Raw genomic sequence first — 19775 nt, forward strand, 5'->3', positions numbered from 1 at the left:
TGTTCTGTCCGAACAACTGCCTCTTGATCTATGTAAAGCTTCCTCATAAGCACAATTAAGTGTTTTGGAATTCCCATTCTTCGCAATATTATCCATAGTCTTATATGATCCACAGAGTCGAATGCCTTTGAATAGTCAATAAAACACAGGCAAACATCCTTCTGGTATTCTCTGCTTTCAGCCAGGATCCATCTGACATCAGCAATATCCCTGGTTCCATGTCCTCTTCTGAAACCAGCTTGAATTTCTGGCAGTTCCCTGTCGATATACTGCTGAAGCCGTTTTTGAACGATCTTCAGCAGAATTTTGCTTGCGTGTGATATTAATGATATTGTTATATAATTTCCACATTCGGTTGGATCACCTTTCTCGGGAATAGACATAAATATGGATCTCTTCCAGTCAGTTGGCCAGGAAGCTGTCTTCAATATTTTTTGACATAGATGAATGAGCACCTCCAGCGCTGCATCTGTTTGTTGAAACATCTCAATTGATATTCCATCGATTCCTGGAGCCTTGTTTTTTGCCAGTGCCTTCAGAGCAGCTTGGACTTCTTCCTTCAGTACCATCGGTTCCTGATCATATGCCACCTCTTGAAATGGCTGAACATTGACTAGTTCTTTTTCGTATAATGACTCTGTGTGTTCCTTACATCTTCTTTTGATGCTTCCTGCATCGTTTAATATTTTCCCCATAGAATCCTTCACTATTGCAACTTAAGGCTTGAATTTTTTCTTCAGTTCTTTCAGCTTGAAAAACGCCGAGCGTGTTCTTCGCTTTTGGTTTTCCATCTCCAGCTCTTTGCATATGTTATTATAATACTTTACTTTGTCTTCTCGAGAGGCCCTTTGAAATCTTCCCTTCAATTCTTTTACTTCATCAATTCTTCCTTTTGCTTTAGCTGCTCAAAGCTCAAGAGCAAGTTTCAGAGTCTCCTCTGACATCCATCTTGGTCTTTTCTTTCTTTCCTGTCTTTTCAGTGACCTCTTGCTTTCTTCATGGATGATGTCCTTGATGTCATTCCACAACTCGTCTGGTCTTTGGTCACTAGTGTTCAATGTGTCAAATCTATTCTTGAGATGGTCTCTAAATTCAAGTGGGATATACTCAAGGTCATATTTTGGCTCTCATAGACTTGCTCTGATTTTCTTCAGTTTCAGCTTGAACTTGCATATGAGCAATTGATGGTCTGTTCCACAGTCGGCTGCTGGCCTTGTCCTGACTGATGATATTGAGCTTCTCCATCGTCTCTTTCCACAGATGTAGTCAATTTGATTTCTGTGTGTTCCATCTGGCAAGGTCCATGTGTATACTCGCTGTTTATGTTGGTGAAAGAAGGTATCTTCAATGAAGAAGTTGTTGCTCTTGCAAAATTCTATCATTCGACCTCCGGCATTGTATCTATCACCAAGGCTGTAATTTCCAACTACTGATCCTTCTTCTTTGTTTCCAACTTTCGCATTCCAATCGCCAGTAACTATCAATGCATCTGCATGCTGAGCAAATAATACAAGAAGCTGGACTATATGAAGAAGAATGGGGCATCAGGATTGGAGGAAGACTCATTAACAGCCTGCGTTATGCAGATGACACAACCTTGCTTGCTGAAAGTGAAGAGGACTTGAAGCACTTACTAATGAAGATCAAAGACCACACCCTTCAGTATGGATTGCACCTCAACATAAAGAAAACAAAAATCCTCACAACTGGACCAATGAGCAACATCATGATAGACGGAGAAAAGATTGAAGTTGTCAAGGATTTCATTTACTTGGATCCACAATCAACAGCCATGGAAGCAGCAGTCAAGAAATCAAAAGACGCACTACACTGGGTAAATCTGCTGCAGAGGACCTCTTCAAAGTGTTGAAGAGCAAAGGTGTCACCCTGAAGGCTAAGGTGCACCTGACCCAAGCCATGGTATTTTCAATCACATCATATGCATGTGAAAGCTGGACAATGAATAAGGAAGACCGAAGAAGAGTTGACACCTTTGAATTGTGTTGTTGATGAAGAATATTGAATATGCCATGGACTGCCAAAAGAAGGAACAAATCTGTCTTGGAAGAAGTACAACCAGAATGCTCCTTAGTGGCAAGGATGGCGAGAATGCGCCTTACATACTTTGGACATGTTGTCAGGAGGGATCAGTCCCTGGAGAAGGAAATCATGCTTGGCAGAGTACAGGATCAGTGGAAAAGAGGAAGACCCTCAACGAGGTGGACTGACACAGTGGCTGCAACAATGAGCTAAAATATAACAATGATTGTAAGGATGGCACAGGACTGGGCAGTGTTCCGTTGTCACGCATAAGGTCGCTATGAGTCGGAACTGACTCGACAGCACCTAGCAGCAACAAGGTCAAAACTATAGTAATCAAGACAGTGTGGTACTGGCATAAGGACAGACATATAGATCAATGGAAGAGAATATGAAGTCCAGAAACAAACCCTACCATTTATGGTCAAATGACTTTCAACAAAGGTAATGAGATAACTGAAAATCCACATGTAAAAGAATGAAGTTTAATCCCTACCTCACACCATATACAAAAATTAATTCAACATGGATCACAGACTTATATCTAGAAGGAAACACAGAGGTAAATATTCATGACCTTGTTAGGTAATGGCTTCTTATATGACAGCAAAAACAGAAGCAAAAATAGAAAAAAATAGCTAAATGGGATTTTATAAAAAGGCAACCCAATTAAAAAGTGGGCAAAGAGAATCCAAACTTTCTGAAGCCATAACAGATGGATGAACCCCTGAATCCACTGCTCTGATATAATCTTTAAACCTTAAACCAAAAATATCCTTTGAAGTCTTCTTAAAACCAAACAACAATTTAGCTTAACTAGTAAAAATATCTGCCTTGAGCATTATGCTCTTTTAAGGTTTATCTATGTAGGATCAAACTGACAAAAGCAACTCAAAAGATGAGACAGGAAACTTAGGGGACACTGAGTTTATGTTAACAGGAGGAACAACTCAGAAAAAAGATGAGAATAATTTTATAACTCAAAGAATATAATCATTGTTACTGAACTGTACATGTAGAAATTGTTGAACTGGTGTTACGTTCTGCTGTGTATAGTCTCAACGAACAGAAATAAATTATTTTTTTTTAATGGGCAAAGAATCTGAGTAGACATTTCTCCAAAGAAGACATACAAAGTGGCCAGTAAGTCCAAGAACAGATGCTCAGGATCATTAGTCATTAGGAAAATGTAAATCAAAGCCACAATGAGATACCACCTCAGACCCATTAGAATGGCTAGAATCAAAAGGACAATTACAAGTGTTGGTGAGAATGTGAAGAAATTGGTCCATACATTGCTGGTACACCCAATTTGGAAAACGGTTTTTGGGCAGTTCCTCAAAATGTTAAACACAGAATTACCATGTGACCCAGTAATTCTACTCCTAGGTGAAGCGAAAGCGTATGTTCACACGAAAACTTACACACAAATGTTCACAGCAGCATCATTCATAACAGCCAAAAAGGAGACACAACCCGAATGTCCATCAACCGACAAATGGATAAACAAATGTAATATACCCATACAATGGAATATCACTCAGTAATAGAAAGGAATGAAGTCCTGATACATGCTACTACATGGATGAACCTTGAAAAGATCATGCTAAGTAAAAGAAGCTAGTCACTAAAGACCACACACTCGATGACTCCAATCATGTGAAATGTCCAGAAAAGCCAAGTCCACAGGAACAGAGTGTAGATAGTACTATCCAGGGGTTGCGGAGACGGAGAAAATGAGGAGGTGACTGCTAATGGGTACGAGCTTCTTTTGGGGATGGTGAAAATGTTCTGAAATTATACAGCATTATGTTGTACGACTCTGTAAACACACTAAAAGCAACGGAATTATATAATTTTAAAGGGTGAATCTCATGGTATGTCAATTTATCCAAAAAGGCTTTTTTCTTTTTTTTTTTAATGTTATTCTGAGTGTCAGGAGCCCCTCCCTGCCATTCCCAAAGAAGGAAAGTAGTTCCTTGACCACTCGCTGAATGAATAAATTAAAGCATTCTATCTCAAAGGCCCTACTTCTCAGAGCCACACATGTCATGCCAAGATCACAAAATCAGTTTAGGGGTAAGGGCCACTGAGATCAGAAGAACTAAACGGTGCCTGGCTGTAACTGATGACTGCCCTGACAGGGAACAGAACAAAGAACCCCTGGAGCAGGAGAGCAGTGGGATGCAGACCTCAAATTCTCATAAAAAGACCAGACTTACTGGGCTGACTGAAATTAGAAGGACCCTGGTGGTCATGGCCCCCAGACCTTCTGTTGGCCCAGGACAGGAACCATTCCCAAAGTCAATTCGTCAGACATGGATTGGACTCGACGATGGGTTGGAGAGGGATGCTGGTGAGGCGTGAGCTACTTGCATCAGGTGAACACTTGACACTATGTTGGCATCTCCTGCCTGGAGGGTAGAGGTCTGGCTTAGAAGCTGGCAAAATGGACACGAAAAGAGAGAGTGGAAGGCGGGAGCGGGCTATCTCACGGTGGGGGCGGGGGGAGTAATCAGGAATATGCAGCAAGGTGCATGTAAGTTTTTATGTGAGAGACTGACTTGATTGGTAAACTTTCACTTAAAGCACAATAAAAATTATTTTAAAAAAAAAAATCAGTTTAGGGGCTATAACCAAGTTTTGTTTTTTGCTTTTTTTCCGTGAAATCAAAATAGAAAATATCAGAATACACAGCATTAAGGTCAACTGCCATTTTGTGGAACTTTTAAGATACATACACACACACGCACACACTGCTCCACAGAGAGAGAGCCCTGGTGGCATAGCGGTTACGGGCTCAGCTGCTAACCAAAAGGTCAGCAGTTCAAATCCACCTGCTACTCCTTAGGAACCCTATGAGCAGTTCTACTCTGACCTATAGGGTAGCTATGAGTCAGACTTAACTGAACAGCAACAGGTTTGAGTTGTTATATATATGCTTATGCATATATATATATACACACACATACACATACATATGAAAATTCTATCTACTACGGAATTGACTCGACGGCGCTGGGTTTTTTTTTTATGGTCGGTCAAAACAAAAATTCTGGAAAATATGTATTTAGGAACTGATTGACACTGATTCAAGAAATAAAAAAATAAGTGGGAGATCCCTAAGTCAAAAAACAGAAACTGAAAAAAAAGTTGAAGCCACTCAGGAGCAGTGCCCTAAGCACTGAACTAAACACTAGAAAAAGTGAATCTGACTTGATGTTTTCACTGGCCAAAGGAAGTGATAAAAGAGATTCTTTCTCCCACTGACCACCCAGGCTTCCGAGAAGGGTTCAGAGGAGATTCCTGAACCACCTAAATTCAGGGCCCTGCCAGGGGGTCTACAGCAGCTCCAACAGGGAAATCGGAAAGCATGGCTACCAACGCCCCACTCTGTGTCAAGCTTTAGAAAAAGCAGTTGCTGCAGAGTTGATTCCGACTCACGGCGACGTTCTGTGTATGGAGTAGAACTGTGCTCCAAGGGGTTTTCAGGGGCTGATTTTTTGGGAGTCAACTGCCAGGCCTTTCTTCCAAGGCAACTCTGGATAGACTTGAACCTCCAACCTTTCGGTTAGCAGCCCAGCTCATTAACCGTTTGCAATACCCAGAGATTCCAATCATTAGAAACCAGTAGGAAAATGCAAGGCCCGAACTCACACTGGGTGTTAAAAAGCAGGTGCAGTAGAACAAAATTCAAATTCACAAAGACCAGACTTACTGGTCTGACAGAGAGTGGAGGAACCCCACAGACTATGGCCCTAGGACACTCTGCTAACTCAGAACTGAAGCCACTCCGGACGTCCACCTTTCAGCCAAAGATTAGCCAGGCCTATAAAACGAACAATAACATGCATGAGGAATGTGCTTCTTAGTTCAATCAAGTATATGAGACCAAACAGGCAACATCTGCCCAAAAGCAAAGACGAAAAGGCAGGAAGGGACAGGAGACCTGGACGAATGGATGCTGAGAACCCAGGGTGCAAAGGGAAAGGGGGAGAGTGCTGACACATTGTGGGAATTGGAACCAATGTCACAAAACAATCTGTGTATAAATTTTTGAATGAAAAACTAATTTGCACTGTAAACTTTCACCTAAAACACAAGAAATATTTTTTTATTGTGCTTTAAGTGAAAGTTTACAAGTCAAGTCAGTCTCTCATACAAAATTTATATATACCCCTTGCTACATGCTCCTAGCTGCTCTCCCCCTAATGAGATAGCACACTCCTCCTCTCCACCCTGTATTCCCCATGTCCATTCAACCAGCTTCTGCCCCCTCTACCGTGTCACCTCGATTCCAAACAGGAGCTGCCCACATAGTCTCACATGTCTACCTGAGCGAAGAAGCTCACTCCTCACCAGTATCATTTTCTGTCTTATAGCCCAGTCCAATCCCTGTCTGAAGAGTTGACTTTGGGAATGGTTCCTGTCTTGGGCTAACAGAAGCTCTGGGGACCACGACCTCTGGGGTCCCACTAGTCTCAGTCAGACCATTAACTCTGGACTTTTTAATAGAAGTTGAGGTCTGCATCCCACAGCTCTCCTGCTCCCTCGGGGATTCTCTGTTGTGTTCCCTGTCAGGGCAGCCATCAGTTGTAGCCAGGGACCATCTAGTTCTTCTCGTCTCAGGCTAACGTAGTCTCTGATTTATGTGGCCCTTTCTGTCTCTTGGAAAACCCTGGTGGCATAGTGCTACGGCTGCTAATCAAAAGGTCAGCAATTTGAGTCCACCAGGCGCTCCTTGGAAACTCTATGGGGGCAGTTCTACCCTGTCCTATAGGGTCGCTATGAATCCGAATTGACTCAACAGCAATGGGTTTGGTTTGGTTTGGTTCTGTCTCTTGGGCTTATATTTACCTGTGTCTTTGGTGCTCTTCATTCTCCTTTGCTCCAGGTGGGTTGAGTAAAACACAATAAAATTAAAAAAAAAAAAAAAAACAGAAGAACTTAGGCCCTGGTGGTACAATGGTTTAAGTGCTCAGCAGTGCGAACCTACCCAGTGGCTCTGCGGGAGAAAGACCCGGCAATCTGCTCCCATAAAGATTACAGCCAAGAAAATCCTATAAAGTCATTCTACTCTGTCACATGTGGTTGCTATGAGTCAAAACTGACTCAACAGCACCCACCAACAAACACCATTCAGGCTGGTGGGTAGGAGGACTGAAGGAAGGAAGAGCCAAGTCGCTACTGCCAGCACATCCGGTTCATCCTCAGAGAGGCTGAAGAGTAAAGAGAAACAAAAACCCAGTGAACTTCTTTGACAGAAAGCATTTTCAAAGGAAGTCCACAGGTAAGGCTCACTCACACAAAAGACACACGCAGCTGCACAATTTGACGGCATGGTCTATAAAACAGAAACCCCTGGGACGAACCCCAAGGAACGGGCTCAAATCCTTGTGGCAAGAATTTGGGGTCATCCTCAAATCAAGAGGGAAACTGAGCTTATTTGGAGAATCACCACAATAAAAGGGCCATATTCTACCAAAAATGTGGCGATTCCAGGGTCAAAGCCAAGCTAATAAGTTTTGTTCATTACAAAACACTACATAGGGCCACAACAGATGGGCCCTGACAGAATGGGAGAAAAATGTGAAACAGAACCTCAAATTCCAAAAAAACAAAAACAGACTTACTGGAATGGTTGAGACTGGAGGACTCCCCAGGACGACTGCCCTGCTATTGAGATACTCTTCATACTAACGCCTGAGGTCACCTTGTAGCTAAATAAGACTGACTAACAAAACAATATCACTTGTAACAGAAAAAAAAAAAATCACCTATATGAGACAGAAACCATCAACAATTACTTTAAAACAAAAATGAGAATGTAAGCGGGGGGCAAGGAAACTAGATTAATGGAAACAGAGCATCCAGAAGGAAAAAACAATGAGAACATTCATGCATTATGAAGAATGTAACCAATGTCACTGAACAATCAGTGTAGAAATTATTTAATGGGAACTTAACTGCTGTGTAAACCTTCACCAAAAATACAATAAAGCATTTAAAGGAAAAAAAAAATCTTCTATGTAGAATATTGTCATTTAGTGAAAAAAGCGACTGAGAAGAAGATATTTCTTTAATACCATGAAAGATTATATGCTTCCAATAAAAGTCAAGAAGAAAAGAATGACTACTAGCCTACCATTTAAACCTGTTTTGGGAGTACTCTACAATTCATTTCGAAAAAGAAACTTAAATCTCTGTTTTGGAAGTACTCTGCAATTCACTACGAAAAAGAAACTTAAAACTAAAGGAAAGTAAAATAAAAACATTTGCAGCTGTTATGACTAACCAGTTGCCAACGAACAGACCCCAACTCACGGCAACTCCAGGTGTGTCAGAGTAAAACAGTGCTCCATAAGGGTTCAATGGCCGATTTTTTTAGAAGTAGATCACCGGGCGTCTGGAAAAGACTGGAACCACCAACCTTTCTGTTAGCAGCATATCACTTAACTACTTCCACCACACAGGAATTCCTACTATGAATGAAATTTCTATTGAATGAAAAGCTAATTTGCGCTGTAAACATTCACCTAAAACACAAGAAATTTTTTGTCTGTGTGCTTTAAGTGAAAGTTTACAAATCAAGTCAGCCTCTCATCCAGTCTTGGGCTAACAGAAGGTCTGGGGACCATGGCCTCTGGGGTCCTTCTAGTCTCAGTCAGACCAGTAAGTCTTGTCTTTTTACAAGAATTTGAGGTCTGCATCCCACTGCTCAAGACAATCAACTGAAAAATAAGAACAACAGGATTCAGACAGGTACTACAGCAGACTCAAAGCTATTTCCCTCATGAGGACACAGAAAGAGCCCATTTCCCAGCCCCCTTGCATCTAGGCTAGAACCAACAGACAATGGGAAAAAAAAATACTACTTCCAAGCTTTGCCCGTAAAAAAAAATCTTCTATGCATGATATTCCACGGCAACCTTGGAAGCCACAACTTGAAGTCAGTTGTGTGATCACACAGAAGGAGGCTAGATCCCCAAGTCACCACATAGGGGAGAAAAACAACCTAGAAAAACACGAGCAAGAAATTCAAACCTCCTGATAATAGAGTCAAAAGACCTTTATACTCTGTAAGACCTGCCTCCCCTCCCCACACTCCCAGCCTCCAGCTATCCTGATGCACTCAATCACTGCCCTCTCAATGCCTCTCCGCCTCTGTTCATGCTGTTCCCTGTCTGGAATGCGGCTCCCACCTTTTCCCGCCCAACCCTACTGTCAATCCTAAATCCTCGAAAAGCATCTTGGATCACAGTGAGGCACAGCTCAATCGCAGTCTAACTTCAAACCTTGCAATCAGACCAGCTCAGGGCCAAACCCTGACTCTGCCACTTGGCAGCACTATGACCCTGGTCGAGGAGGTTGCCTCCCACCAAAGCTCAGCAGCCACAGCTGTAAAATGAAAATAATAATGGCTATCCCACAAGACTGCTGTGAGTAAATGGCATTAGTGAACACACAAAAGTGCCGGCAGAGCACCTGGCACTCAACTGAGGCTGCCTTCTCTACTGTCTCCTATGGTAACAGGAACTTAGGAACTCAGACCTTTAGGCAAGATACAGGAATAGCATTCAGTCATGGAAAGGCTGCATGGTTTAGTGGAGCACTAAGACCAGAATTCAAGTCCCAGGGGTTAACTTGTAGACGTTCCCTGAGCTCCAGTTCCTTCACTGATAAAACACAGTCCAGAAGCACCTTGCCTAGTGGTTGTTAGGACTAGAGAAAATGACCTCATGTGCCCCGCACACAGGCAATGGCCAACAACACTATCATTACTGCATCAGCCCCATCACATGAGGCTGCCTTACGTGGGCCCCCTCTATTGCTTGCAGAGGCTCCTAGAGAGGAGAAGCACGTCTTATCACACCTGCACCCTCACATTCAACTTAGAAGATGGAAGGATACAACTCTGTAAGAGTCACGCTCATACAATAGAGAAAGGGGTAACTCGGTAAGATGCCCAAGGACAATGGACGCAAGGAAGGCTGAATGATCAGCTGCTGTTGGCAAAACCTATGGAACGAACACATCAGTGAAGAAGGTTTTCCTGACCACTAACCATGGTTTGGGGCAGCCAAGTATAGTGGATGCCAAGGCAACCTTGACCTCGTCATTGAAGTACAAACCTGATGAATTAATTGAGGCTGCAGAGAATCAACGACTAAGAACTAGTCAAGAGGATGACCAACAAGAAGTGGCTGCAAGCTGTAATCTAAAGTTGCTGAAAAGTTCACAGCAGTGAGAACACTGGATCTGAGTCCTGAATGTGATCCTCTATGAAATTACACACTGTTCACTACTGTATTTGCTACATACTTGAATACTTAAGACATTTCTGTATAGGGTGCATATGCAAAACATGTCTACCACACCTTCTGGGATTAAAGAAATTTTCATGGGTCATTTTTGACAAATGCAGAGTTTTGCCTCCTGTACTGTCTTTAGGTCCCTGGGTGGAGCAAATGGTTTGCACTGAGCTACTAACCGAAAGGTTGGCAATTCAAACCCACCCAATGGCACCACAGAAGAAAGGCCTGGTGGTCTGCTTCCATAAAGATAACAGCCATGAAAACTCCGTGGAGCTCAAGTCTACCCTGTAACACATGGGGTCGCCATGAGTCAGAATCAACTCAATGACAACAGGTTTGGTGTTTTATGTGTGTGTGTGTGTGTGTGTATACTGTCTTTAGACTCCAGGCCTATGTAAGATGCAACCCCACTGAAGTAGCGCAAGAAAAAAAATGGTTAATAAATGAGTGTATGAAACTCTCCTGCGTGGAGGGCTGTAGAGGCCACCTAGACCTGAGAACATGGCCTTGCCTGAGGTCTAGAGGAGAGAATTAACACAGAGGACAATGAAAAGTTCCCAAGAAGATTTATATCTCCAGCAAGGACCTACTCACAAATGTCCACCAACTGCTTTTCTGCTCCATTTGCGTGTGTCAAGAGGGCATCACAACTAAACATGTCCTAAAACAACTTCTCTGGTACGTCAGTCAATGGCTGCTTTCTTTCTAGGTGCTCAGGCCAGAGACACTGAAGTCCCCTTGACTCCCTCTCTCACCTCCCACATCTAATCCATGAGCCAATCTCCTCAGCCCCACCTCAGAATCCAACCGCCTCACGCTGCTGTGACCCCCACCACTCTGGTCTGACCCCACCGTCTGTCCCGCACCAGCTTTCTGGCTGACCTCCCTTGTTGCTCTGCCCGGCCCTTCCAAGCTTCCACCTATTCTCACACAGCAACAGCCAGAGTGTCCCTGTTAAAAAGTCAGTCCAAAGATCTTCCACGTTCATGGAATGGAAGACTTAATATCGTTAAACTGTCAGTACTATGTAAAATGATCTATAGAGTCCATGCAATCCCGACCAAAATCCCAACAGCCTTCTTTACAGAACTAGAAAAACCAATCCTCAACTTTATAAGGAATGAGCAAGAGGCCGAATAGCTAAAGCAATGTTGAAAGAGAAGAACAAAGTAGGAGGACTCACATTTCCTGGTTTTAAAACATTGAGTACAGCCACAGTAATCAAAATGGCCTAGTACTGGTATAACAACAGAAACAGAGACCACAGGAATAGAACTGAGAGTTCAGAAATAAACTCACATATGTGTGGTGAACCAATTCTTGACAAGGGTGCTAAGTCCATTTGATGGAAAAAGAACAGTGTCTTCAATAAATGGTGCTGGGAACACTGAATTGCCACATGCAGAAAAACGAACCAGGATTCATGTCTCATACCATACACAAAAACAAATACAAAATGAATTAAGGACCTAAATATACAACTTAAAACAATAAAATTCTTGGACGAAAAAAGCAGGGGCAACAGTATCAGGCCTAGCTTTCAACAATGGATTAATCTAATATGATAACAAAAGCACAAATAGCAAAGGCAAAATAAATAAATGGGACCTCATAAAAATTTAAAACTTTTGTTCATCAAAAGGCTTTACCCAAAAAGTGAAGAGACGTTACTGACTGGGAAAATATCTTCAAAACCATATACCTGACAAGAATTTAATAACCAAAACATACACAAAACTTGAACAACAAAAAGACAACGTAATCAAAAAACGGGCAATGGACTTGAATAGAAATTTCACCGAAGAGGACATTCAAATGGCCACCAAATACATGAAAAAGATGTTCAGTGTCATTAGCCATCAGAGAGATGCAAATTAAACCACAATGAGATACCATATTTCACTCCCACTAAACCAAACCCATTGCCTTTGAGTCAATTCCAACTCATAGCAACCCTACAGGACAGAGTAGAACCGCCCCATAGGGTTTCCAAGGAGTGCCTGGTGGATTCAAACTACCAACCTTTTGGTTGGCAGCTGAGCTCTTAATCACTACCACCAGGTTTCCTTACTCCCGCTAGGATGGCTATTACCTGCGAGAAATTCAGGCTGGATTCAGAAGAGGACGTAGATTCAGGGAGGTATCACTGCTGATGTCAGACGGATCTTGGCTGAAAGCAGAGAATACCAAAAAGATGTTTACCTGTGTAAGGTACTGGACTGTGTGGATCATAACAAATTATGGGTAACAGTGCAAAGAATGGGAATTCCAGAAAACTTGATTGTGCTCACATGAAACTTGTACGTACAGCAAGAGGCAGTTGTTCAAACAGAACAAGGGGATACTGTGTGGTTTAAAATCAGGAAAGGTGTGTGTCAGGGTTGTATCCTTTCATCATCCTTATTCAATCTGTGAGCTAAGCAAATAATCCAAGAAGCTGGACTGTATGAAGAAGAACTGGGCATCAGGATTGGAGGAAGACTCATCAACAACCTGTGATAGGCAGATGACACAACCTTGCTTGCTGAAAGAGAAGAAGACTTGAAGCACTTACTGATGAAGATCAAAGACTACACCCTTCAGTATGGATTGCACCTCAAAGAAATGTGAAAACTAAAAATACAGAAAACTAAAATCCTCACAACTGGACCAATAAGCAACATCATGATAAACAAAGAGTTTGAAGTTGTCAAGGATTTCATTTTACTTGGACCCACAATCAATGCCCACGGAAGCAGCAGTCAAGAAATCAAACAGCGTGTTGCACTGGACAAGTCTGCTGCAACGGACAAAAGTATTAAAAAGCAAATATATCATTTTGAGAACTAAGGTGCGCCTGACCGAAGCTTTGGTATTTTCAATCACCTCATATGCATGTGAAAGCTGGACAATGAATAAGGAAGATCAAAGAAGAATTGACGCCTTAGAATTAAGGGGTTGGCAAAAAATACTGACTATACCATGGACTGCCAGAAGAACCAACAAATCTGTCTTGAAGTACAGCCAGAACGCTCCTTAGAAGCAAAGATGGTGAGACTTTGTCTCACATACCTTGGACACGTTATCAGGAGGGACTAGTCCCTGGAGAAGGACATGAAGCTTGGTAAAGTAGAGGGTCAGCAAAAAAGAGGAAGACCCCATACAAGATGGATTGACACAGTGGCTGCAACAATGGGCTCAAACAGCACAATCGTGAGGGTGGTACAGGACCGGGCACTGGTTCGTTCTGCTCGAGGTCACTGTGAGTCAGAACTGACTCAACAGCACCTAACAACAGGATGGCTAAGATTAAAAAAGATAACAACAAATTGGGACCCTTATTCATTGCTGGTGAGGATGCAAAGCAGTACAGCCACTGTGGAAAACAGTGTAGCAGTTCCTCAAAAAACTAAAAATAGAGCTACCACAAAGAAAAAAAAAACAAACAAATCCATTACTGTTAAGTTGAGTCTGACTCATAGCAACCCTATCTATAGAACAGAGTAGAGCTGCCCCATAGGGTTTCCAAGGAGCGACTGGTGGATTCAAACTGCCAACCTTCCAGTTAGCAGCCAAGCTCTTAACCACTGTGCCACAAATGCTCCAGAACCATAAAACCAAAACACCAAACCCACTGCCGACGAGTCAATTCCGACTCATATCGGCCCTACAGGACGGAGTAAAACTGCCCCATAGAATTCCCAAGGAGCACCTGGTAGATTCGAACTGCTGACCTCTTGGTTAGCAGCCATAGCACTTAACCACTAAGCCACCAGGGTTTCCAGAACCATATGACCCAGCAATTCCACTCCTAGGTATATGCTCAAAAGACTTGAAAACAGACACTCAAACACCGACTTGTACACAAATGTTCACTGCAGCACTATCCACAATAGCCAAAAGGTAGCAACAACCTATCGACAGATGAATGGATAAACATACATACATACATACAACACATACACATACATACAATGGAATACTATTCAGCCAGTAGGAGAAATGAAGTCTCGATACATGCTACCATAAGCATAGAGCTGGAAGACATTATGCTGAGTGAAACAAGTCAATCGCAAAAGGACAAATATCGTATGGCCTCACTTACGTAAAAAGTTAAGAAAAACCAAATATATAGAGGCCGAAATTTATTAGTGGTTATCAGAGGCAGGGGAGCACAGAGGCAAAGGAAGGGTTAACGGTGGTGGAAAAATTGTACTGAATAATGGTAGGGTTGCACAGTTGATCACTATAAATTGCTTTCAATAAGTTGTATGCCTGTAAAAAGTTGAACTGGCAAAAAATGTGACAGATATATTTACAACAATGCCAAAAAAAAAAGTCAGTCCACATCTCTCCTCTGCTCAAAACTCTCCAATGGCCCCCTCCCCAGTCAGAGTAAAATTCACAGGCCTTACTATGTCCCAGAAACCCCGGTGGCGCAGCGGTTAAGTGCTATGGCTGCTAACCAACCAAAGGGTTGGCAGTTCGAATCCGCCAGGCGCTCCTTGGAAACTCTATGGGGCAGTTCTACTCTGTCCTATAGGGTCGCTATGAGTCGGAATCAACTCGACGGCACTGGGTTTGGTTATTTTTTGGGTTTTACTATGTCCCACACGGCCTGATATGATCAGGCCCCCATTGTCTCTCTGACCTCAAACCCAAATTCTTTTGTCCTCCTGCCTCAGGACCTTTGCACCGGTTTTTCACTCCACTGGAATATTCTTTCCCAAGATGTCCACACAGTTCGCTTCCTTCACATTTTTACTCGAAGATGATTCAAGCCCTCCCCATCTATCCTTCCTAAAATTTCAGCTCCCACCCCAACAGTTAACACCCCCAATCCTGCTTTCTTCTTCTTCACAGCACTAGTGTCGCTGTCTGCCTTCCCACTGGACTGTGAGCTCCCTGTGGACAGAGGGTCTCTCTGCAGCATCCTCAGTACCAAGGACAATGGCTGACACACAGTAGGTGTTGAATAAATGTGTTAAATGTGTGAAAAGCCTATGAAAAGCATAAGCTGCAAGTAGACCTCAATTATGGGAGAGCCAACAACCTGGGACCTGCGATAGAATAACAGGCTAGAAACAGCAAAGCCAAGGAAGCAAGAAGAGGAAGGCACCAAGGGCTCGCCTACACCCGGCAGCAGTAACCCACAGCCTAACCTGGAGCAGGAACGTTCTCTAATGAAAGAATAAAAGAGAAGCCAGACACCAGTTCTCTCAGGAGAGAATAACTGGAAGAACAGCAGGGCATGAAAATGAATTAACGAGGTTATCGGGCTTCTGGAACTGACTGCCGTGTGAGAGTTTTACAGGCAAGGCCTGGAAACAAGTCAGGGAAGGGCTGTAAAATGCTTACATTAAAAAAGCCTAAGAGGATTAAATAAAAAAAAGTTCTCAAAAATCTTTCACTTATAAGTATGAGGCACCATATAACTGCAAATTCTTACTGCTGACTTCTAATTCCTTTGACCAACATGGCAAAATTCCTCAAGCTACCAGCAGTACCAGAAAGTGGTCCCCAGATCCATCCCAGGTTTGTCATTGGAGCCACTGAAGAAGACGTGCAACAGTCAACTCAGGATTTCTCACAAACTAGACATCAGGCTCCTGGAGGGCAAGAACTGGGTTTTATTCACCAGTGATGCGTGCAACACCAGTGACTAGTGCCAAATGCATGAACGGATGGACAGACGGATGATGGTTGGATAGATGGACAACTACCTGGGCATGCTCCTGAGACGCATAACCTAAGGCCACAAATGAAATGGGCAGTTAGCGTGAAACACAGAAACATTTTTCCACTTAATTGACTGTGTCACAGTCAGAAAATACAACTGCCAAGCAACCATATGTGGAAAAAAAACTGTCAAAACAAAAAGTTCTTGATAAACCTATATTCATGAAAAGCACTCCGCCCTCGCCCCTACCCCCCACCCATCCCCACCCCCCAGCCAAGAAACCAAAAGAGAAATGTCCTCCTAGTCAGAGAGCAGTTGGTCGCCATTTTGGCAAAGGAAATAGTCTAGAAAGCAGATGCCTCATGGTCAGGTTGTCAGGTGGAAAAGGTAGCCGCCAGGACACGGCCACAGCTTCCTTTTAACTAAAAGGTGTGCCAAAAGGGCTTTACAGAACACTCCTTTTAAAAGGCCGGGGCGGGGCAGAAGCTATTAAATTTTGGATGAGTAAAAAGAGAACAGTAGTGATAAGTTCACAAACGACCTTAAAAGAGTCAACCACAACCCTGTACAAAAGTCAGAATGTTTAAGCTGAAAGAGCTTTTTTATAAATCTCCCAGGGTCAAACACCTTCAGGGGCCAGGCAGGCAAAGTCATGTTCAAAGAAGAAAAGGCAGTTAGTCGCAAAGGCAGGAGTAGATAACTGGAAATTGTGAGGCTTGAGGCCCTAGCCCCCAAAAAACCAAACCCGTTGCCTAGAGTCGATGCCGGCTCACAGCGACCCTTAGGACTGAGCAGAACTGCCCCATAGGGTTTCCAAGGAGCAGCTAGTGGATTCCAACTGCCAATCTTTTGGTTAGCAGCCGAGCTCTTAACCAGCCCAACAGCATTCAAACACAAAAAGATAAAAACAGAAATGCCCCAGCCGCTTCAGATTCTAGCCTCTCATCTCAGGAAGAAACTGGGCTGACACAGGTCACATGGCCAATTAATGACAGTTCAACCCAGACAGTCTCGGGACTCCTGGTCCCACGTCCTCGTGCATCCCCAGCCTTCCCCCGCCACTGATGACCCAAATGTCAGCAGGGGCGGCATCTTCCTCCTCCCATCTCCCAGCACTGCAAGAATAAAAGAAGTAACAGCTACTGCAAATGCCCTTATGGATGACTTTCTTCCACCTGCTCGCTCTCATTTACCCATTAGTCCTGCTTGAAACCCCAGCCTGTAGGCCAAGATCCTATCAGACACCCATCCAAGGGAACATCTAGGGCCAAAGGGAAGGCGAAAGTCTACGCCCTTAAAGTAGTCACACAGGAAAACGTCAATTTCTCTTTCCAGAAAGGTGGCAACATGGGGGAACCGTGACCCCCGGAGGGCAGGACATAGAGAAAGGCCCCGGGGTAAGAGAAGCCGCTTCTAAAATTAGTTGGTACAGCCTTTGTAAGAGGCAAGAAGGCAAGAATGTAAAAGACACCCCCTCCCTCGCCGCCCCTTTTGATGGCCCTGAATTCCGGGGGCACAGGGATGCCCGCGCGCACCTCCTGAGGAGAGGCAAGGGGAAAGCGACCCCATGAGCCGCGGGCGGAGAGGCCGGAGGTGGCGGCGGCGGCCACCAGGTCCCGGGGGGACCCCACTTGCCTCCCCGTGGCGCGGCCTGAGGGCCCGGGCGTGCTTCGGCCCCCACGGCGGGCAGCGATGGGCGTCCCCAGGATCCGGCCGGTCCCGAGGGGCAGCAGGGGCCGGGGAGCCGCCACGCATCCACGGGCCCCCGGGCCAGCCTGGCCCGCGGGCGCGGGACCCGGGGCGCGGTGGGGGGCGCAGGCCGCGCCGCGGGGCTGGTGACAGCGCGCGGGGGCCGTGCCAGGCCGACCTCGTGGGCGCGGCAGGCACCTCGCGGCCCGCCGGGCAGGTGCTGCCCGCGGCCCGGCCGGGGAACGCGGCGGCCCGGGTCTCACCTGGCTGCAGCTCGCCGGCCTCCCGTCCTGCCCCCGCTCCTCGGCGCCGCAGTGCCCGCCGCCGCCGCCGCCTCCGGTCCCCGCGACAGCCGCCTGCAAAATGGCGCCTCGGAGGGGCGGGCCGGGGGCGGGGAGCCGCGGAGCCGCCCGCCCCCGCGCCGGCCGCGGGCCCACCTCCCTCTCCGCCCCCGACCCCGGCCCTCGTGCCTCCCCGCTGGGGAAAGGCTGGCCCCTCTCTCCCGGGGACACTCCACGCGGGTGCCCCCGACCGCGGCATCGCTCTCTGAGGCCCCCCACCCTGTTCCTTTTATTTCTCTGGCCCCTCCTGGCCCCTTCCGTCACACCTGCTCCTGGGGACCCACCTGGGATGCAGAGCGCTCGCCTCCGAATCTCCCTCAGGATGCCCCCTTTTTATTCCCTACTTGACACTTATCGCTCCACTATGATAAGCAAGCTGTTGGCACTCACTGCATAGGGATTAATGGGTTGGACGTTAAACAGTTCCAGCATATCGCCAGTGAGGCGGTCAGGTTTTTGAACTTGCAAGAGAAGAGGTCCTTGTTGATTTAGGCAGGCACGAAGTGTGGACCGAGGCTTCTCAGACTCGAATCCCCTGGGTGTCGTGTTTAAATGCGGGTCCTGAATCAATGGGTCTGGGCTGTAGCCCGAGATTCTGCCTTCCTAGTTTTTTTTTTAATAAGCCCCCGGGATCCCTCGGCGGCACAGTGCTAACCAAGAGGTCGGCAGTTTGAATCCACCAGCCGTTCCTTGGAAACCCTAACGCGCGGTAGTTCTACTCTGTCCTATAGGGTCGCTATGTTTCGGAACCCAGTCGATAGCAACCGCGTTTGTTTGTTTGTTTGGGGCAGGGAGGTGCTTAATAAGCCCCCAGGTGATGCTTGTGCTATGCCTCAGGCCGCACTGAGAGCGCCAAGACTATGTGTAAATCAATGGAATCAGCCTTTAGAGCACAGCAACACCTCCTGGTGGGCTTCGTTAAGACACAGCTTGCTGGGTCCCACCCCAGGGTTGCTGAGTCAGGAGATTTGAGATGAAGCCTGATAATATGCATTTCTGCCAAGTTCCCAGGTGGCGCTGATGCTGCTGATCTGGGGACCACAGTTTGAGAACCACTGCTGAAGACTAAATGCGTGGTTTACAACAAAAAAAATTCAATAGAGCTTTCTGTTAAAAAAAAAAAAAACTGTTGCCTTAGAGTCCATTCTTACTCATGGTGACTCCGTGTGTTACATAGTAGAACTGAGCTCCGTAGGATTTTCTTGGCTGTCATCTTTACAGAAGCAGACCACCAGGCCTTTCTTCCCCAGTGCCTTTTGGTGGGTTCAAGCCACAAACCCTTCTGTTAGCCCTGAGCAAATTGTTTGCACCACCTAAGGGCCTTAGCACCTTTCCCTTTTGAAACCACTATCATGGTTGCTCTTACTAACCAAATGATAACTGAATAATTCCCTAACTCTTGAGAGAGGTAAAGAATTGTGCATTGGTTTGGGGACCGTGGTTTCAGGGGACATCTAGGTCAATCGGCATAATGAAATCTATTAAGAAAACATTCTGCATCCCACTTTGGAGAGTGGCATCTGAGATCTTAAATGCTAGCAAGAGGCCATCTAAGATACATCAATTGGCCTCAACCCACCTGGAGCAAAGGAGAATAAAAAACACCAAAGACACAAGGTAATTATGAGCCCAAGAGACAGAAAGCCCAGAACCCAGTGCCGTCGAGTGGATTCCGACTCATAGCGACCCTATGGGACAGAGTAGAACTGCCCCATAGAGACAGAAAGGGGC

At 45.1% G+C, this 19775-nt stretch overlaps 1 protein-coding gene across 4 annotated transcripts in view; it reads right to left on the bottom strand.

The window, feature by feature from the left end:
- Positions 1 to 18074, bottom strand: part of SLC23A2 (solute carrier family 23 member 2) — a 143806-nt gene extending 125732 nt beyond the window's left edge. For 2 of the 4 annotated variants that reach the window (XM_049868808.1, XM_049868806.1), the window contains exons 1-2: positions 17967 to 18070; positions 12448 to 12525 (exon numbers count right to left, since the gene is read on the bottom strand). The gene's annotated coding sequence lies outside the window, so the exon portion shown is untranslated. Of the gene's footprint in view, positions 1 to 12447; positions 12526 to 17966 lie in introns of all 4 variants that reach the window. The other 2 variants (XM_049868805.1, XM_049868807.1) reach the window with 2 other exon arrangements.
- Between the last annotated feature and the right edge of the window lie 1701 nt (positions 18075 to 19775).

This window comes from Elephas maximus, chromosome 25 (assembly GCF_024166365.1).
Source record: "Elephas maximus indicus isolate mEleMax1 chromosome 25, mEleMax1 primary haplotype, whole genome shotgun sequence".
NCBI classification, from domain to species: Eukaryota; Metazoa; Chordata; class Mammalia; order Proboscidea; family Elephantidae; genus Elephas; species Elephas maximus.